Raw genomic sequence first — 22036 nt, forward strand, 5'->3', positions numbered from 1 at the left:
CCCAAGGAGCCAGAAGCTTTCACATGTGCCCCACAGTAGGGGCAGAAACAGAAAGAAATTGTAAGCCCAGAGAGAAAGAGAGGCTCCATGCACTCAGACTGTTTCTTGGATAGCAAAAAGGCATGTGTACAAGCCCAGGTCAGGTTACCACAGGCTTTTTAAAGCTTACTGAAACAGTCCCACATTTGGCTGCAAAAAACCTGCTGTGATCCTGTCCTCCGAGGTACCACAATCAATTACGTGCATTGTCTCACAGAGATAAGGCTTCTGGGCCTACCAGTGCAAAATTTAATGTCACTTACACTGACAAGAAATACTAGCTCCACAGATGAAAAACACAAGTACAAAGCCACCAGCCAGTGCAGCCTGCCAGAAAACCCTGATGAGCAAAATACAAGGGGGCACGGGCATTAGGCATCACTGAAATGGCCCTCAAATAGGAGCAGTGTTCAGTGCAAATGTCTGAAGCAGAGTTATTCAGCCCTGCTGAGAGGCAGAACACCTCACCTCCAGCTTGGGGCTATCACAGGGTTGCTATGCCACCCTTGAGATCCAAGCCAGTATTTTGGCTGGTTATCACAGTGCAGTGTGGATCCCTGGCACCAGCTCAAGGCTCCACTGCATGGTGCACACACACAATTAAAACTGCAAGCACAAAAGAGATAGCTGGATTGATATTTTTCAGCTGGTGAGTGTTGGTTTTAATCATTTTTTCCATCCAAGACAGAAAACATTATCTACCATTCCAAAATGGCTTAGGGCTCATTCCAACAACAGACACACTTTTTGTAGCACAGTTAAACACTGCTAACTTAAGCTTAAAAGTCAGCCCTGAGTAGATCCAAATCCAACTCATGGCTTTGAGGGGAAGAACAACAATAACTACTCGATTCTCATCTAGCTGGTGCTTTCTAAGTATCACAGATTTCCAGAAACCTTGCCTGTAATTATGATCAGGAGTAAGATCAAGTTCACACTGTCAGCTTCTTGCCTGCTTTTGTGCATAGAGATGAGGACTAGAAGGAAGTGGTCAATTTATGTAAAAGTGAACAGAAGTTGGGAACAGACATTTCCATATGCTTTCCCTTGTCCTGCCCCTATACAGCCCTCCCCTAACACATTTCACTTCTTTTCCTCTTTCTTCCTCCCATGCACATGAACTCAGATCAGCAGTTCCTGTCACAGCCAGCGGCCATGGAGATGCAGTGCAGTACACAAACAACTATTTTGGGTTTGGTCAAAAGCTAACCTGTGCATGCAAAGTCAAAAGCAGGTATGAGTTTAGCACAGATAGCTCTGCTTCCTCCATGCCCAAACACAAACAACACGTACAGCTCTAACTACACCTTTAAAAAAAAAATATAAAAAACCTGCACAAATTCAAAATTCAGTAACACAACCTTAGCTACTAGATTTTTTTCCCTGCTCTCTTGTACTCTCACAGATTAACCTTTAAAGCTTTAGCCAGCCTAAGATGGACTGCTATTTATACACTACACATCATAGGTGTCAGTATAATACATAATAGAACAAAGAAACAGAAAATGAGTGCTATAAATCCACACAGCTCCTCCTGCATGCTGTGGTGACAACACTGTTCCTTCTCAGTCTGTTTCCCCTCTCCCTTCTCTCTGAAAGAACTCTTCTTCCAGAAAGACTGGAATATAAACAAGCCATGCAACATGTTCTGGGGGTCAGAGTTCAGGTCATTTCCTTCTTGTACTTTGACTTGCACAACTGAAAAGGGTTCTGTCAACTTGCAGGAAAAGAGCATCATGGTTTTGAATTGTTTTGATTCTCCACCTCCTTTTAAAACAACAAAGACCACGGACATACTACACAATGCTTGAAAAAACAGAAAATTAATACAAAGATATGCATCCCAGTACAACATCAGTTACTCATTCACAAGCACTGTTCTTTGTCCGTGAGTGCCTGCAGAGTCAGAGGTTTGAGGTCAAACAAGCAATCCTTCTTAGGTTTCCCAGAGAAAAAAAGACAGAAAAAAGTAGAAGGAGAAATGGCTGGAAATAGGCAAATTAGTCAGGTTTCAAAACAGTTCAGTTACAAACCATATCCGGTTCAGGTTCTTCCTCCAGAACCATGATTTTGATCTGTATTTAATATGTGCACATTCACAACAGCATTAAGTTTACCTCTAAAACAAGGCACACTCTTTGTCTTCTAACAATGTGTAGGATATCTAAAACACCCAGTTCTGGCTGATTTGGAGCTAGTGATTTAACCTCAGCTCTCACAAAAATGGCTAGGAATTACAAAACCAAATCTACCCGTCAGTTCAGGGAAAATAAAGAAAAATCTCAACACCAGACTAAAATAAATCACAGAAAAAAAAAAAAAACAAACTCAACAACAACCCAAAAAAAACAACAACCAAAAGGGAAAAAAAGAGGAAAGCACACCAAAAAACTTAAAACCTACTCATGAACAAAATTAGGGCTCTCAAGTGCAGAGGGAATAATATTCTGTTGTGGTTTTTTTGTTGCCTTTTTCTTTTAAGGATAACTGAGAGAGCTGATTTACTAGCTTCTCTACCAGCACCTGGAGAATGAAATGCTCCCCCCATCTACATCGACAGCAAATCCCAAGTCCATCAGACTATTCTGCCACTTAGTCACAACAGTATAAATCCTGATCTCTACTGGTGTCAGAATCTGTCCCTAAATAGACACAGGTGTTTTTTGTATGACCAGTTTTCACAGTAGCATTTGCAAGCCCCAGTCACAATAAATCTCACACACACAGGGTCTGCCAACATCTGATGGCACAGCTCCTTTTATGGTAATTTTTAATGCCCATATTTGACTCCATTTTAAAAAGCAATAGGTTACATTATTCAGGTTTGTGTGGATTGAGAGGCCCAGAAAATAGGTGTGAAGGTGCTCCTGGCCAGCATATGAAACTGAACAGTTTAATTTTCATTTAAATAACATGCAAAGCATGTCTGTAGTCAGAGCCCCAAAACCAACAACCAAAAAAACCCCGAGCCCCCAGCTGTCTGTGATGCAATTCACCCCAACAGCAAATTCTGCAAGTCAATCTCCTGCAATGCATCTGTGCCAAGCAGAGCTCTGGGATTCTCAGGAATGCAGCAAAACAAGTCAGTGAAAAGTGTAAAGACAAATTAATTCAGAGAGGGAGAAAAATGGAGATAAGTGGTACCACTTACCCCACACTACTTCTAAATTTTGGAAGTTTCTCAGGGCAGGAACCCTGCCAGCTCAGAAGAAATCTGCAGGACACCAGCAGTTTGAGCAGCTTCTCTGGTAACTTTAATGTCTTAGATTTCACACTGCCTTTGGATCATGAAAATCAATCAGAATACACAACTTAAGTGCTAACTAACATATGAAAACTAATCCCAAACTGACAGTGCCAAACTGGAAAACCTTGACTATTGTACACACTAAAGCTACTTTCAAAAGTTTTCTTTATGCACAGCTTTGTTTTCTTAGCACTAAAGCTCAAATTCATTATTTACAGTAACAACAAAATCACCCATAAGAAAAGGTCTAATAAGCAGCTTTGTAACTGTGAGAATGCTTTGTAGACATAGGATGTTTTTGAGCTCACAAAGAACTGTTGTACAGATTGCATCAGAGCCTGTACCTGATCCCCTAAAGAGTTTTAGTGCTTAGTTTTTCCTGTATTCAAATTTAAAAAACAAAATCATCACACACAATATCAAAACAGAGTACATTCTGAGGACTCAGTGCTACGAGATGCAGAGCACAGTAGAAAAGTGTAGTCCTGAAGAATATTTAACACAGCATGTCTGACATCTTTTCTGAATGGGAAAGGTTGCCAGTGAAACATGTGTTTAAAAAAACCCAAAAAACAAAAACCAAAAAACCAAACCATTGTTTGTAAGGTAGTAAGTTTTCCAAGGAGAACAAAGATGAGGGTGTATCTGACTTCAGCATTCAGAGTATCATTAACTGTGTTTATTTAAACAAAGCTGAAATCAAACATAACAAAAACTCAGGACAAAGGAGCAGGCTAGAAGATGTAAAACCAGAACTGGAATTCTTCACAGAGCAACTATTAGTTGCTGTAACAGAATGCAGCTCCCTACAGAAAAGTTGGCACATGTTCATTTATATACTTCTGTGCAAACAACAGTCCATACTGCTGTGCAAACTTTTAGTGGGTATTCATCCTATACTGGAGTTCATAGCCCCGAATTATGCACTTTACTTTCCTTACCTATGCAAGAGGAAAGCTAATTATATCTGATGGTAATCTCCAATTGCCATCTGTCTGTCAGGAAAGCTGCCTTACATTAGTCAGTATGGCATGCTGGGAAAGCTTCTACGCTTTTCTCAGTGCCACACAGAAACACTATTTATGACTTTCAGACTTCAACCCTCACTGACGGTTAATCACAACCCACTTCCTCCCCAAATCTGAATATTGATCTATCACTTTTTTTCTTGGTGTTTTTTTTCTTCTTTTTTTTGAAAAGGACAGTCTTCATCTGTTTTTTGAAAAGGACAGTCATGTCTAAAACTGAGGGGAGTCAAAGGTGCACGTCACCTCACCCACACATCCTCACTCGGGGTGAGACCCCCTACTGCAGTTGCCAAAAGGCCTCCAAGCCCAGCTGAGAGCAGTGAGGCATTGGCAGGTAACTAGGGGTAGGCTGCAGACACGAAGCCCAATCTCTGCTGCAGTGATGACTTCACAAAGTACCTCTGGGCTGCACATCATCAGCTCCCTCCACCAGTTTGCTTTGCTCCTTTGCAAGCCAAGTCTGGTTCGCTGTTGGTGAAACAGAGCATCTACTTCTTGCCGTTTGATTCTCAGTTTCAACAGTCCCTAAATGCTACAGCAAAACAAAGAGGAGTTTCTTCAGGACTGCAGTATTTTTAAACAGATTAGCCGTCCTCCTCTACCTGATCTTTGCTGAGCATTGCATATGCTCAGGGCTGCATGTGAAAGTAACCAGTAAACCCTGAGACAAGACTGGACTCACCTCCCTGTGAGTCACGGAAGGGCAATGGACCTCGTGACACAGATCTGCTCTTTTATAACCAAACTGGCCCATGCTGCAGCAGTGATAAAACACAAAGTCTGATATCTGCTTCAGCACAAAACTTGAAGTCCTCTAGAGCAAGACACGCCGTAAGCTGCACCTGCTGTGTTGCCTGTTGTCATCTTTTCCTTGCTACCCTGACCACGCCAAATCCAGCTCAGCCTCCAGCATCACCATGTCCTATCAGATTGCTATTCATGCCGCAGACGATGCAGAACTCCATTAGAGCATGAAATACCATACAGTAAAGGGCTTTTTGTTCTGTTCCATCACATGTGGTCTCAGCATGAAATGAGATTTCTGCAATCACACCCTGGATGCGTGCATGTCCTTTCTTTCCTTTCCTACAGAACTTCTGAACCCCTTTGGCTTATTTCGGTCGAATTTGAGAGGAGATTAGGAACTTATTGCGTTTGAGACTTCCACAAGTTTTACAAAAATAAACACCCGACTGGGTAGAATTAAGAAAGCCTATAAGCTCATTTTTCATTAAAGGTCAGAAAGTACATGCAGAAAAACATCAGAAATTCATTTTCATTCTATCTTGTCACACGACTGTGTGACAGAGATATAAAAGTCTCTAGTCATTGCGGAAAAAAAAAAGTGCTAAAATTTTTGAAAGCCTTGCACAAACATATAAGTATCCAAATTCCCCAAAGTGGTTGTATGATGCTCAACATTTTAAATATCCTTTTCAGTCAATTAACAGTGTTAGCTGACTTCAATTACCCAGCTTCAAAAGAAGTCACTCCAACGCTAGCCAGTATTTATTACAGGAAATATTCTCTGTGAAAACTGAATGAGATTATGTTCTAACTCACTTTACAGTTATTTCTGAAACAAGAGTTTCAATTTAGATTAGAAATTTTTAACACAAAACCTAAAGTTTGAGGCTAAGCCATCTAAGAACCAACATCGCAAGTTGAAAACAAATTACGGTGTGCTATTTGCACAAAAGAACGAACGAATTAAAATAACTATTCCATTCAAATGGTTCCAAGGAAAATGAAGTAACAGTACTTCCTCAACATGTATTGCAAGAAAAGGCAGTCAATCTTGAGAAACAGTACAAATGGTATTTACATTAATCAGTATTTTAATCATCTGGCTACTCAAAACCCCAGTTTATGATCCTGGCCTGCGCTCCATAGCACAAGATGAGCCACGAAGGTACAAGGAACGCTGTGCTGTGTCAGACCAGTGTCCAGCCAGCCCAGTTCTGTCTCCAGCAGCGACAGTGGGAGATGTTCTTTAGGAACAGCATGTTATGGTCAATTTATGTTTCATACCCCTCCTCCACACATTACCCCTGCAGCACCTACAATTGTTTAGTACAGGAGCTGGAGGACAGCATTCCTGCCTGCTCCTTTTAGCATCCCTTTATGGACCTACCGAGGTGGAACCAGGGCACAAAAAAGGACAGAAAACCCACAAAAGGAGACTGAAGTGGTTCTGCTACATCAGAGCTGCTGAACCATGGGGTCCTTCACTGCAGACACAGGCCTGGGGCCCTCAACTTTCTGAAAATGGAGAATTAAAACTGCCATGGGTGGTTATAAAATTGGGGGGAGGAGGGTGTATTGAAGGATAGGCTTACATAGCCTTCCAGATTCTCAGGTGAGGCAAGTAATAGTCACCCTGCCTCGTTAAATACTGCAAAACATTTGGGCAAGCAGAGCTACCTGTAGTCTTCCCTTAACTGTTTCCAGCAAAAAAACCTCAGGCTTTTCCCAGATAATCAAATGAGAAGGCAGTAACTTGTCTACACAAGGGGCACGATCAAGACTAGCTACTACACGCTAGCAAGGCTTGTGCACATTCAGCAATCTGGACAAATCCTAACTTGTTCCTGTGCTTCACCAAGTAGATTTAATATTGTGGCTCCATTGTGCAAATGTTGCGTTCAAACAAATCCCACAGCCTGTCTCCCACCTACACCACTAAACTCCTCCTGAACTCAGTCCCACAGGAGGACTTCAGACTACCTGAATCACTGTAAAGATAGAGGTGATAATGTTTCCGGGGTGCTCAGATATGACACTGGTAGAGGACACAGACTGACAGGTTCCAGAACTTCAAAGAAACAGGAAATATCAACTTTAACTGCCAAATGATAACCGAGGTTTCATTCAGCAACAACAGCTCTTGAGCAGCAAATATCTTCCTCTCTCTTCACTGCAGTGAGAAAACTCCACAGGTTCCTTCCCCACAGTGTCTCTTGTGCTAATGCTGTTATGCTCCTTTCCCTAAACAGATCATTTCTCCTACACAGGTCATTGCAGAGCCGAAAAACCCTGTCAGCACTACACACCTGCAAAAATTAGCTGCCCAGGAGGGACCTACATTAACCGGGAGTGGGAAGAAAAAAAGCTAATGGCAAAAACATAACTTCAACTCCTTTCTTATCCTGGGAAAGGGACTTCTCCCCCATCTCATATACAATTTCATTTGTATTTTATACATGCATGTTTTGTACCATTAAATGGCCATCACATGGGTGTATTTCCCCTCCTAAGGCTCTGGGTAAGCTGATGACATGTCCCTCATACAATTCTCATTTCACTGTCGGCCTAGGACCCTGAAGAGCAGGAGCAGAAAGCAGTGTCTGGATACTGTTGTGCTGGGTCAGTCTGCAGATCCAGCCTAACAAAGAACTTTTCTGAGCTCTGCAGCAGCTAATCCTTATTGTAGTGTTTACGACCTGTACCCACAAGGGCTAGAAACTGTTCTTTTAAAAGTGAGTTGAAGAGTCTGTGGAAATCTAAGACTGCTAGCCACATACCTCACAAATAAGGTTTCCTACTGGCTAGTGGCCCAAAAGAAAGCAATATTCCTCCTAGGGGAATGAAAACCTGCACTTTAAAATCAACAGATGTTAAGAGCTTTAATGATTAAGACTGATCTTCATTTCATTCCTGCTGCTCTTAAAACCATTTCCATGGTTGCTCCATTCCTGCCCTCCTAACAGGAGGGAGGATCAGCTTTGTGGTTCCTGAAGTTTTCCAGCCTTCCTTCTCAGCCAAGGCAAATGAAGGATATTCAAGTTCTTGCCTTGCCTCTCCTGACTCCCCACTTACACTGGAATGTAAAGAACAGGTCTAGCACACCACGCTGCTGCAGGGGCCAGGAGAAGAGGTAACACACTACACACAAACTTTGGGTATTACCAGGGGGACACAATTTGCTCACTCTGTGGTAGAACTGTAAAGGGTGTTTTCTCTTAAGATACCAAGGCTTCACTTTTGCCTTCAAGACCAAAGGATGACCAACCTAGAGCACTGAAGAGCCAATCCACCTGAACAAAACCAACTTTAAAAGGACGTGGTATTTTCAGATGATAGGTACAGAACGCAGCAAGAAGCACGGCTGCAAAATATTTTACCACATTCTGCACTTGCATTTTTCAACCCATTTTTCAAGAGCACTGCATGCAAGCTACACTTCACCCCTTTTTGCTTCACACTGTCCATTACCTTTTCTGTACAGATAGCAGCTACTGCTACCAGTGATGAATACATTGAACTGCAAAGTGAGAGCAGATTAGTTTCTACACACTATTGAAAGGTGACTTATAAAGAAAACAACAGCCTGCACATCATATTTTCCTCCCAGCCTCAGTATACATCAAGAAAAGCTGAAGTTTGAGGCTCTCCTGTAGAAGTATGATAAAAGAAAGATTTGACACTTTAGGAAGCTCACACAACAAATAATACATAAAAGTAGCTTTATTTTCATTTCCCTTGAAGGCTATGAATACACACAGACGTAATCACACGAAACAGAGCAAAACTAGAAGAAACTGGATTAACAAAGAAGTTCGGGGGGGGTTATTCTCTTCCTGGTATTTTGAGTAATTAGATGGTAGAAAACAGAGACTATGAAAAAAATCCTGTAGATTCAGTTACCTTATAAATGTGTTTCCCAATATTATTTACTAACTCCTCTATGAAGCTGGGGAAACTGATGAACAAATTATTCAAATGAATTACAAAGTAGATTTCATTAAGTCTGATAAATTAATCTCCTCTTCAACACACAGGGCACATTTCAAACAATTTAGCTAAAATAGTGCAAACATCTGTAAGGAAAGATGTCTGTAGAAAGAGGTATTTCAACTAACCTTGAGATCATTCCTAAACTGCACTTAACTAGGCAGCCACAGCAGAGTACTCCACATCATACCACAGTAAAAACAACATTTTGTGCTTATAAGTAAAACAACCTTAATGTTAACAAAGACAAACCAAGATTCTGTGCTACACCTCAAGCTATACTGTGAAGGAAAAAAATTAGAGCCTTTCCTCAGAATCACCTTTGAGTCAATGGTATAGACTGCCTTGAGGAGACCCATGGTGGTCTCAAGTTTTATTTTCAAAGGATCCATTTGATTGCATCCTGTTCCAGGCCAAAATATCCTGGATATTGGTTCAGAGACTACAAAGCAACGTGCGAGAAGCAGAAAACCACACATCAGCCAAAGTGGGTTTATGAGAACCTTTCCAAACCTGTCATGGGAGAATGGATCAAATCTTTATGGAAAGGCACTAATCATGGTGTGCCCAGAAACTAACAAAGAAAACAAGCCTCAGATAAAAACATTAATGGCACAAATAAGCTGTCGTAAGAAGGATCCAAAAATGATCACATAAGGAAGAAAGCAATCATAACAAATCCTCTAAAACTGTCTCTGCTGTTAAGCTATCAAGAGTCTGAGAAGGTGGTGAAGGAGAAGCATCTCAAGCGCTTCCTGCTGTGAACAGGATCCGTCACCAAATCAGCCGCTGTATTTCCCTTCTCAGGGAGGAAACTCCCCTTCATAATCATTTAAGTCATTACTTAGCAGGGCACACGGTACACATCAACATAATGTCTTGCCAATCACCCTGTCTACCATGTCTAACACATATTTCCCCACCTGTTTATAACTCAGGACTCGTGATTTTTCTGCCAGCTTCCAGGTTTTACTCTTGTGACTGTACACTCTGCAGCTGCTCCCATGGGCACTTCCCCAACTGGCAACTGCTTCTACAGAGAACTTTTCCTCCAGAAATCTCAGAGGATCATTTATACATCCCACAAGAGGGAAAGGTCGTCTAAAGCCAAGATGACCCTCAGGGAGCCCATGAGGCTTACCCACTTTTCACTCTGCTGCTTAAATAAACAGCTGTAAGCTTAAAGAGTAACTTAATGGACTGCTTCAGTTTAGCAGAGACAGATGTGCTAAAGACGGAGGTACTGCATCACGCTGGGGAAAAAAGATCCACAGATTTATTTCATGTAGTTAGGAAAAAAAGATACAGCTGGTGCAACATTACGTAGGAAAGGAAAGTTGGTTTAGTTTCATAAATATCACTTCTGAGACTAATCAGATAAGAGTACTGCCTGTTAATGGGTAGGAAGCCCCGCTCCATACATATTTCCTTTTACTTTAATTTACTGTGAGTAAATTAAAGTTCAGTGTTTTGAGTTTAGGAGTGACCAGTCTACTACCATGGCACCCTCCAGAAGAGATATTTTTATGTATAACATTTTTACATAGTTCAGCTGCAACAGAATTACCAGGTTAAAACAAGTAATCTCATCCCATCACAAAGTTTATCCTTTTAATAGTTCTGCAACCCAACTGTCTGCAAGAATAGCTCAGCATAACGTGGGTGAAGAAGAGAGAGACAAAAATGAAAGAAATCTGGACAGAAAGTTTCAGTTGGGTAACAAGAACACAACAGCCACAAATCCCAATAGATCAGCTGTTCATCTCCTTGTAAACTTTAATTTGAGAAAGGACACCAGGACTGATCTCACAGCTTGCTGTACCTAAAATAGAAAACACCACCCCGACTGCCAAATAATAATCCAAATAATTTAAAATAATAACTAAAAAAAAAAAGCAGAGAACATGAAACTTCCAAGGTTTGTTTCTTCCCTGAACTACAAGTAATAGATTTGCATAGCTTAAAGCCGAGTCTGCCCACAGAGCCATTGTTCCTTCCCTGAGGCCTTCGGCATTTCCAAGGGTACCCTCACCAGAAGCAACCCTTTATCCGAACTTGCCTGACCGGCAGCCATGGCAACACGGGTGGGATTACCCGACCCAAGCAGCTTAGCAGAAGCCGCGAATCTCCCCTCAAATTTTACTTACGGACCGCCGCCAGCAGCGCCTGGAGGCTCCCCCTCCGCGGGGCTGTCCTGCCCGCATGAACCCGCTTTCCCCCAACCCTGCCCTGACCTACCCACCCCGGGAGCTCCGGGCCCCGCCACCCCTTACTCTCCCGCCCCCGGACTCGCCTCCCGCCGCGACCCACGGGGGGGCCCCGTGGCGGCTCCTCCCGCCGCCCCGGCCTGCGAGCGGGGCTGCTCCGAGAGGCCGGGGACGAGCGGGCGGCTCCCGCGCCCCGCGCACGGCGGGAGCAGCCGGGGAAACGCGGCCCTTTTTCCCCTCACCCACGGCCCTCCAGAGCCGCCTACCTGTGCGTGCGGAGGCGCCCGGCCGCCCGCCGGACCCTCCCCCGCCGCCCGCCGGGGGGCCCCGCTCCGGCCGGGGGCGACTCCTGGCTCCACATGCGGCCCCGGGCAGCGCCTCAGCCCGGCCTCGCCCTCCGGCCCCGGCCGCCCGCCCGCGGCATCAAGTGCATCCGAGAGCCGCCGGGAAGGCGGGGGGCGGCGGCGCTTCGACTTATTTCGGGCTCATCCCCACCGGGAGCCGGCTCCCCGCTGCGCCCCGGTGTTAAAATCTTTTAGCCAGAAAGTTCCCAGGAATCTCTGGGAAAGGTCTGGGATGTCTCATCTCACCAGCTCTCAAGCCGATTAAAATTGTATTCTCTTCAAAGGAGGCTTGTAGAGGCAGGCTTCATCCCTCTGGAAATTCAATTTAATTCCTTGAATGCTTTCATCCAGGAACACGCTGAGGTATCGGAATAGGCAGCTCTGCCTTTGAATACGCGGTAATTTACACTGAATAGCAATGCTGTTGGCAGATGCTGCCACCCAGTATTCACCTGAAGCAGGTTTTAAAATTAGAAGCATGCATATAGACTCTACATGAGGTTAAAACAGGAAGCTTTCCCGTCTGAAATGACGCGAGAGCCTAGTGAGAAGAGCATGGAATGGTTGAGGTTGGGAAAGACCCCCCAAGCGTCGAACGTCTCACAACAACCATCCTACGTCCTGCGAATTCGGGAACAAGCACTTCCACCGCACCCAGTCCTATGGGTTCAGACACCATCCAAGCACCCTCTCAGCCTGTGCAAGGGTTGACTTTATAAAGCAGGGATGTTCACTTACCGGTCGTCAACAGAGCAGGTATTTTATCTTTAAATGATCCCAGAGAAGAGGGCAGAGCTCGTTGCTTCTGCTCAGGACCGCCCAGGCTGCTGCTACAGCCTCCAGCAGCTCCAGCCCGGTTCCCACACGGTGGTGCTTACGACTGGGCTGAAGAGGAGGGCTGGTTCAGCTGAGCCCCATCTGGAAGCGAAAACGTAGGAGGAAGCACGTTGTGTGTTTAGACAGAAATATTACTTGGCTCGAGCCTGCTCAAATTCCTCCTCCGTTTATACCAATACCTTCCAGGGGGTGGAGAGACTCACGCGAAGAAAGATAAAGCGCTGCTATCTCTTACTCTCAGTAGTGAGTTTCTGGTCTCGGACCAACTTCTAGCTGGAGCAGCAGACGCGCTTCTTCCTCTTTCTCCTCCCCCCCCCGGGCCTTTCGCCTCCGACGGCCCGAGAAGGCGTGGGAGTCCCGCAAAGCAGGGGGCAGCGAACAACGCCCTACCCGCCAGCCCCTCTTCGGCCTCCGGGAATTACCATCTAATTAACAAACTGATTGTCACCGGCTGCCTGTCGAGGTGTGGGGTGCGGGGGAGGGTGAGCCAAGCAAGCTGAGAGCCACTGTACCTCGTTCAGGGGCAGGATTCTCCCTCCTCGAGCACTTCTGCCCCCTGCCATCAAGCCCCAGGGACAGCCTTCAGGGGAAGAAGAACTACCTCCTTGTAGAGCTGCTGTCAGGAGCAAAATGGAGCCTCACACTTTATGATCAACGCAGGAGCGAGTCATGGGGCTCCTGGAAAATCTCTCCATACCTCAGGATCCAACCGCGTGGGGCTGGGTCTTGCTATTTGAAAGGAAAGTTAATAAACAATTCTGCTAGTGATGAAAAAAATCAGTTTGTTAGGAATTCTGTACTGCATCAACGCTGTATTTTACGTAGAGGAGTGTATCATGCTAGGAAAACAATCTGAGGTGTTGTTAATAATTTAGTTATTCTCTCCTATTTCAATTGTTAAAATCCTAATCACTTCTAATCTGAAAGTTTTCTATATGATGCTTCAGTGAGCTTACAGTATGTTTTTAGGATTGTATCAAATAAGATGCTTCCTTTATTGGAAGAGCCACTCCTCTTTTTGATGGCTATCACTGGGAATGACCATAGGTGGAGTCTATTCTCAGCAGCAGTTTTCTACAGCCTATGAGTACATGTAGTAAAAATAACAGATTGAAAGCCTGGAAATATTGTCTGTTAATGGACTATCCCACTCTGTAGTCTGCTGAGGTGGCTTTCAGTGTGTTCTGGGCTAAGAACCAAAGTTCAGTCCTCTGTAATTTGTCTTCCCTTGAGCTAAAAATACCTTTGTACTTTTCCCCTTCTCCCAAGAGGTTCCCAAGGTCTTCCCTCTTCACATCCTGGCCTTTACAGACCCAAGCTGTCACCAAGTACCTACGTAGTTTACCTGCCTTCTAAAGTTAGTTTATTTAACTCTGCTATACCTTTTTGCTGCTAGCTCTCATCTCTTCAGTCCTTACCCTTTGGTTCACCTAAGTATAATAGGCACAAAACCAATTTTTTTAAAAATCACTAAGGTTCCACAACAAAGGAGTTAGAAGTCATGAAATACCAGAAGACTGATTATGTGACTTCATGTCAGTCCCCTTGCTTGTACTTTCAGGACAGTCTAAAATTACATAGTCTGGTATTATTTTGTTTCTGGCCTCGCTTTATTTTGCAAAGCCTTGCCTTTGTTTAGTATACAGGATGGACTTATTCTCAGGATGTGCCACATTTTTGCAGAGCAAGCTGTTGGAACTATTCACCACAGATGAGTGTAGGAAACCTTGAGGAAATGGATGCTATTCCTGCCTCTGTTCCAGACAGGATATGTGTGCTGCAGCTGCATCTTTAGTGCATGAGTTCACGGGCATGAGCTAATACCTGAGTATTGATAACAGTCTAGCATGGACCTTTGGGCAGGCTGAAAGGCACGGGTGAAAAACATGACCGTACTGTTGGCAGGACTGAGGCACTGGCTCAGAAAGGCCAACTCGAGCTACCAGTGCATCTCTGAAGCTAGTTAGACAGATGCAATATTCTTTACTATGGTGATGCTATGTGATGACTTGGAGGCCATTTGATTTTATAGCTGGCTGCAAGTTATGTGCTTGTCATTTTCTGGGAGTCTTGCACAAGGCATCTAACTCTAGGAAGAGCTAAACATTCACAATTGCAGCCCAAAGTCCACAGGAGATACAGTGGACCTGTTTACTCACAGTTTTATTACCTTTCATTAAAGGCAGTGCATGTAAAAAATACAAAGAATTGCATCTAAGATAGCTGACTACATCTTTATCTGGAATAAAGTGCACCATATTGGTCAAGTAATATAATAATCTAATTTGCAGTAATGTAATTTCACTTCAGTTTCTTCTGGCAACTGTAGCTATCCCACACCAGCAACAGAAGGAAAGCTGATGTTTGTTGTCATTTAAATATGTTGAACTAAATTCAAGGATTCAAATAGCAATTTGAATAATTGATACAGTGCAAAAAAAGTTTTGTTCCTAGGTGTTTTCCAAATAATCTGTACAAGCAAGAAGTTAATAACTAATCTGCAACACCAATGACTTTATTTGGCACACAGTAAAAGGAAAGCATAAGGAATCACTGGGATGTAGTCTATTGCACACAAATGATTTGACAACAATAAGAACCTTTCAAAATGCTTTGGAAACGGATGACTAGCAGGAAGTCAAATGAATGTTCCTGCAAGTGAAAACAATGCATGTGACCAAAAAGTTAACAGATTTGCTCTTTCGGGTCAAAATCAACTCTCATGAGACACAAACCTCTCCCTAAACCAAACATAAAAGCCACACAAACCTTTAAATGTGAAGCAATAAATAAAATAAATCTAAATAAAATGTATTCATATTTTAGTTCCAGGAGAAACCATGTACATCCTGAGTCACTACTAAATTAAGAAAATGTTGCAGCCTCTACCCCAGCTTGCAAAATCAAAGACAATAAAGTACAATAAAATAAAATACTGCAGTAAGACAAATAAAATACTGTATCTTTTGTTTATTTATTACAGTAAATTACAGGAAAAACTGTTGAACGTAGGAAAAGCAAAACAGTGGAGAACAAGGAATAAAGAGAATGGAAAGTTGATTTCTTCCCCAACAATCCAATAAGCAAGATGACTAATGAAGGTCTGTGTAGGCAATGCACCATGCAGTCTATCATACACCTCTGGTCTTAGAGCTAAAAATGCAACAGACCTGACACCGTTCATTAATTACTTTGGGAGATGAATGCATTTATAGAAATACAGACTGCAATAACATCCCCTTGTCACTCGTCTTCTAGCTTTACTATCTACCATCACAGTCTGATCCTAATCTTTACATCACACTATGACTGCTGCCCTGAGTCCCATACATGCCCAAATCTCTGCTATTGAGCCCCAAAATCTGAGCACAACTCTGTTTTGTAGACCTTCTCTCAATCCCCTTGCCCCAGGTGACTGGGGACTGGTCTCCGCTGCACTTACTGCCCCAGTAGTAGTAAGCACCAGTGACTGATTTGTGGTCGCATGATATTTCTTCCAGAGACTCTGCCAGGAGACAACTTGCCTGTCCCAGGAGCTTTAAAAAAAATCTGGTGAGTAGCTGTAGCACATCTAATCAGAACCCACAGTGTTTGGAGCTCACAACATGCAACCCCCACCTAGTTTTAAGGTCACTTTTTCAAGACCAGGTCAACCAAAGAACTACATTAGGCTGTGACTGCTTTCACAGTCCCTTAGGGACTGCCTTTTCTGGGAATTGCAGGGTGCTTTCTCCTGCCTCAGGCTGTGCAGTGGTCCTCTACTCCATCGGGGAGACAGGACACAAACAAACAAAATATATGACAGCAAAATATGTTGCAGAGGTAACCCAGGTAGGCTGAGACAGCCTCCCTGCCAGCAAGTCAAACTCAATCTTAAGTGGTGAGCACATTAGGAAGTGCTATTTGCCAACCAAAGTGAAGCCTTCAGGGCATGTGTCTATACATAAGAGCATCTGCAAACCTATGAAGAAATACATTATCTAATAGGCACTAAGCATGCTTGTACTTTGTTAGGCATAAGCAGAAGAAATAGGTCAAAACACACGCACTTGAAGAGCGTTGCAAGTAAAACAGCAGGAAGGAAAAGGGGAAAGGGTTTGAAAAAATAGAGAAAATGTGTCCTGAGCAGCCAGTTGTTTTCACTAGGTCAAAAGCAACATTAAACCTCAGATTTCTCCCCACCAATTGTTGCCTTGTTTCCATTTAACTACAGTGTCATATGGAACTTAAATCCTCCACTTGCCCCCTCATCCTCCCAATGGATGCCAGTGTACTGGTGTGACTCCACCTCTATGTGCATCCAAGGGTGACCCAAACTGAAGCTTCATAGTGCTGAAAGCAGCCCTTTCTTCAGGCAAAGCAGGCCAGAGCTGGTGCTTCCTCCCCTGGCAGGAGACAGACCCCTCAAGATCCAGTTCTCCTACCCATCTGCATGGGATACAGCTCCTCCCTGTAGCTCACAGGCATGCAGTGGACTGCTGTTCACAGAGGATGTTGGCTGTGGCATCTGGCCACGAGGGAAGACTGTGAGGAGAGAGGTGAGGGGGTGCACGGGGCAGAGCTGGGAGGTGGCAGGGCTGTGGGAGACCCTTATTTGCAGTCTGCTGCTAGGTCACATCCCCTGTGCCAAATGCAGGTGGGCTCCAAGCTCAGAGAGAACAAGAAGCCCTTGATCCTGTGGCTCTGGGTCTCTACCCACTGGGCCTTGTGTGCTCAGATGACTGACATAAGCTGCTTCTAGAAGATGAAATACCTGTCCTTTTATGATAGCTCTGTTATTCCTACAGTACCATGCCAGAATCCACTCTCCTTGTTTCCTTTCTAAGTAGAGGCCAATAGGTAAGATGCCTTTGCCATTTAAAGCACAGCTTAATGCCCTATTTCTTTCTCTATGCATTTTATGAAAAAGACGTCCCTGTTTTTCCTGCTGGCTCCCCATTGCACAGCCTGTGATTCTGGCCCCAAGTTTCTGTCCTGTGTCCTGCTGGCCTCACCTGTACAGCCAAGTCATTATTACAAGTACTCAGGCAGCTACTGCAGCTCTCAGATATATAACCTTTCCACTTCGAATTTTGGCCAGTGTTAACTGGCCTGGATTCCTTTACTGGTTCGCAGCCTAAGATCTTGGAACAGGTACACAGTTTTTCTGCCAGGTACTCTTCAGTTTGGGTCTTTACTTGAAAATATGATGTAGCAAGTCAGAACACAAAACAGGCTATAAAAGTGTTACAAATAGCTATGATTAGATTCCAGGAAGGAGAGTGAGAAGGCTAGATGAACCACTATAAGTCAGAAATGTTATGACAAGCTGCTAGAAGCCTTGTCATATGTAAACAGCAGGATAATTTCAGTGAGACACAGACATGGACTGAGAAGAAGAGTGCTTTGCATGTTTCTTACATTTAAGAGTTCAAGTTGCACTCAACCTCTTGGATGTAGGCAAAATGTGCAAAAATTTTAAATGCATTTCTTCCCATGACTGACTTATCCACTTACAACTTCTGCCAGGTAATGCCCATTGCTAATGAGCAAATGGTCACTTGCAACAGGTCGGAAGAATCAGTAGGTACCCACTCAATTTTGAGCTGGTGGCATGGGAGAAGGAATCCTCCCTCCATGGGACTCCAGGCTGAACAGAGCAACCCTATGGCAGAAAAGGCTGGCTTGGTCTCTGTAACTCAGGAGAACAATAGCTTGTGGATCAAACTTTTGTATTTTACTGCTCTGCTCCTGTTCCAAATGGAAGCCAGACCTGACCCATGTGGATACGATCAATAGGCCAATATCCAAGTAATTTGCAATCTTAGTACAATACTTCTTCTATTTAAGTGTTTAGCCATTTCATCCACACAAGTGGAAAACATCAAGTGATCTTTGCATTTTATTAAAAGCCATCTGTCACTTAACTCATCATCATTTCGTTCACCATAAAATTCCCCATTGTATGGGAACAGGGAGCTCCACTTCCAGAAGCCCAAGCCACCTGCTCACAGCCTCTGCTTTTTGGGGAGTGGTTGTTTTTGATTTGAACACTTCATTGAAACCTGGCCTTTCTTGTCTGCAGCTAAAATACAATGGTGCAAGAAGAAGTCTGTCACTGAAATGTTATTAAAGAAACACCACTGGGAATTGTGCCATGGTCAACTTTAACTTCCCAGATACCCTATTTGGGAAACATGGTTCTAATAATAAACTTGGGCCCAGACAGCCATGTGTGTGATAGCTGCCAGATTTCTTCTCAGTAGTCACTGAGACAAAAAGAGACAACCCCAAATTAGTAAGTAATGAAGACACTAAAAAAGAACTGGTCATAAAAAACTCCATTGGGCTGAGCACTCAGCAACTGTTTGCATTTCTATGGACAGAATAACAAAGAGAAGCAAGTTGGTAATAAAATATTTCAGCTTCAAAAGGACAAACTGTCAAATTAAGGAAACTCACTAGCAGATTTACCTGGACTAAAGAGATGAAAGACTTGAATATGGAGGAAGATTGGAATATATCTAGACCGAAGATATAAAAACTATTCCCATCGAGAAAAAAAAAAAATCTTACTGAGAAATATTTTAGGCCTGAATAAGTGGAAAAAAACTTCACTATAGAGTGGTTCTCAGGAGTCAGAAATAGCAAATAATCCTGGTCAACAAAGATAGCTGTTGTGTAGAGATAGAGATGCATAGGATTAAGGCCGGTTTTGTCAAAAGTCAAATGAGCTAGGACACGCAAAAGATGATTGAATAAAATCTTCAGGCATTCAGAGAAGAGGAAAACATGCCTTAGATGGTATTTTGGTAGTAGAGGCAGGGAAGCACTAACACAAGTGTACAAAACGCTCTCTAGTGCTTCCCCCAGAACACAGCATATGATTTGTGCTCTCACACTTGAGAGGAAAACCATTCTGGAGAGGAAAACAGTTCTAGCAAAGGTGCAGAGAAGGGTTACGATGAGAATAGACAGTCTGTCATGTGAGAGCAGCTAAACAACGCTGGCAGGAGAACAAAGGGATACAAACTGGCTGTGAATTTAACACATTTCTTGGCATAACAGAAACCTGCAGACTTGTTGGTACCCTTGTTCTGCTTTCTGCCCCTCTGTCTGTAGCACATTATTCCTTGGCTCTTTGGCCTTTTCTTACAAGCCTCAAGTTTGTTGTAAAGCTCGGAAAGGACCCTTGGCACAACATAAATTGGTGAAGCATGAAGGAAATGTTTTATGGACATTTTTGAACAAAAAACTCAACATGCAAAGTTGCATGGCTATGCCTCATAGAGTGGGATTCTTCCCACATAATTGGCGTCATTTGAAGCCCTGTGGCATCTCACCTCTCTCCTTCTTCCCCTGAAAAGCATGGAAGAACTAAGTCAGAATGCCTACAAATACACACACACAAAAAAAGATTTTTGTAGCTGGACAGTGTTTGTAGCAACCCAGCTAAGAAAAGGCTGCAAACTCACATTTTCTCTTACAGAAATATCACTAGAAGTAAATAGCTTTCAGTTATATTACTCTCTCCCTGGCACAGCTGATGCTTGCATCATTACTTGTGCTTTTGAGCTGGTTGTTGAACTTGGTATGACCATGGGGAAGTATTTTATCTCCAGCAAGCACAAGTGAAGCCCAGCTATCACTGCAACAGAGGCAATGAAAGTCAGATGCTGCACTTCAGTTATTCTTATATACATTTAGATTTCATGTCACTGAAATAACTTTTATTTAAATCAATATAGCTAAGAAAAGAATCCACCTCATTGCCTATTTTAACAACCTCTTTTTTTTCTTCTTAAGACTCTTTGTGTGTTTGTTTTTAGTTTTGTGTCTTTTCTATTTTAGTAATTGGGCAGTTCAGTTTTCCAAAAGACCTTTTCACTTTCTTGTGAACGTAACCAAACCAGAGCAGATTCTTGCCCTGCAAGCATATAGGAAGAAGGAAAAGCTAATTACAGAATTAAATTGCCTGTGACAAACAGCTTCACTTTGCCAGTTTATCCAGTTGTCCCACGAGCTAGAGCAACTTGGGTAACACAATATATGGAATGGTCATAAGTCTCTACTTAAATCAACTCTAATGTACATACATTATAGTTATTTCAAAATAATTCTAATTAAATAAATGGCTCTGTTGAGGATTTCCCATTACTGTGCTTGGTAGGAGCTGTCAGGACGTATCCGACAGCAAACAACTGTGGTGGAGTGTTGCCAGTAAGTTTTGCTTAAACATATACTTAAAGCTGAACTGATAAACCAGACAATGCTTTATAAAGTGAACATCTACCTTCAGGTGACACAAAGATTGATCCAACATCAACAGTAGAGTCCACATCCCACAGGTGGGCATGTTCTCGTAACTCCTCTCATGTTGAAGTGTCATGACCATGTGGAACAAACATGACAATTACTCCAGTACTATCATGCCACTCTTGTTTTCAGACAACAACAGAGAGATAATGACAGAGCAATTTGAGAGCAGAATCTGAATCAGTGGTGCTGCAAGTCAGAAGGTCCACTTTAATGGAAAGAAGGATCCCTTGACCTTTCCAGAAGAGGTGAATAGCACAGAATCAGGATGCTAACAGTTGCAGTAGTTTCATTTTTTTGACAGAACCAGAGGTGGTCTTTGCAGAAATCATACCAAGGATTAAATATATATTTTAAGAAAGAAGAGGACTCGTAAGACTACCTTTTTCAAGACAGAGCTTCTTCATTTACTCTTTCCAATGTTTCCAGTTCTCTACTCCAACAGGCTGTTCTCCCAAAAGGGATTCATCCACTGCTGTGTCTTCTTGTGAACAGACAGTGTTTCAGCATGCGTGGTGGGTAACACAGCTTGCTTTCTGAACAGATTTTCTTCCATCTCAAATGCCTGCAAAGTGGATGATTACTAAAACCTTCATACTAACTTATCACTTGTTAATAGAACTTACCTGATATTTTTAGAATGCTCTCTTAAAGTTTATGAAAATGTCTCTCAGTGTTAAGAAGCTTCTACAAAGTGAATGCAACAGAGTGGCACATCATGGCATTCAAAGTGGAAACTTTTTGCTTTCTATAAACAAAAAAGGTGATTTGTCTACCCTCTTCAAAACGTGTTCAGTCACGTCTTAAGCAAGACACCAAACTGCTGCCACATAAGTGATGACATACATCTTGATTTTTCAGGTCTTCCAAAGACAGAGGAAGAAGACAAGGCTATATGAAGGGAAAGAAAAACATGATTTAAAAATTGTCGAAAAGGGTGGGTTTTTGACAGTTTAGTTAATTTTTCAACAAACATTACCTGTGTTTTGACAATAACTTCTATGTCCAAAGTGCTTGAAAAAGGAGAGTTTGAGCCAATACTGCAGTTCAGTTCAGACACATCGTGATCCAGATCAGTTTTCAATTGCTGGGATCAGTGTGTCCTGTGGACAACTGTCAGATGACTCTGAAAGCATTTCAGAGCTTAGGAATAAGAAGATCAGGACAAGCTGTAGCTGTAAAACTAAGGAAGGGGATCAGTTTAGTTTTAAGCCAGTACAGATGTGATGTCACTGGGAGACACCAAGAGGCAGAAATTCTGTGAGGAGGCTTGTATTAGCTGCATCTGACTGCAGCCAGTCACTG

General features: G+C 43.0%; 1 protein-coding gene across 4 annotated transcripts in view; it reads right to left on the reverse strand.

The window, feature by feature from the left end:
* ST3GAL6 (ST3 beta-galactoside alpha-2,3-sialyltransferase 6) overlaps positions 1 to 12618 on the reverse strand; it is a 58302-nt gene extending 45684 nt beyond the window's left edge. For 2 of the 4 annotated variants that reach the window (XM_027653403.1, XM_027653402.1), the window contains exon 1: positions 12338 to 12618. The gene's annotated coding sequence lies outside the window, so the exon portion shown is untranslated. Of the gene's footprint in view, positions 1 to 3035; positions 3197 to 11521; positions 11589 to 12337 lie in introns of those variants that run through there. The other 2 variants (XM_027653405.1, XM_027653404.1) reach the window with 2 other exon arrangements.
* Between the last annotated feature and the right edge of the window lie 9418 nt (positions 12619 to 22036).

The sequence above is a fragment of the Corapipo altera genome, unplaced genomic scaffold (genome assembly GCF_003945725.1).
Source record: "Corapipo altera isolate COAL_440 unplaced genomic scaffold, ASM394572v1 61, whole genome shotgun sequence".
NCBI classification, from domain to species: domain Eukaryota; kingdom Metazoa; phylum Chordata; class Aves; order Passeriformes; family Pipridae; genus Corapipo; species Corapipo altera.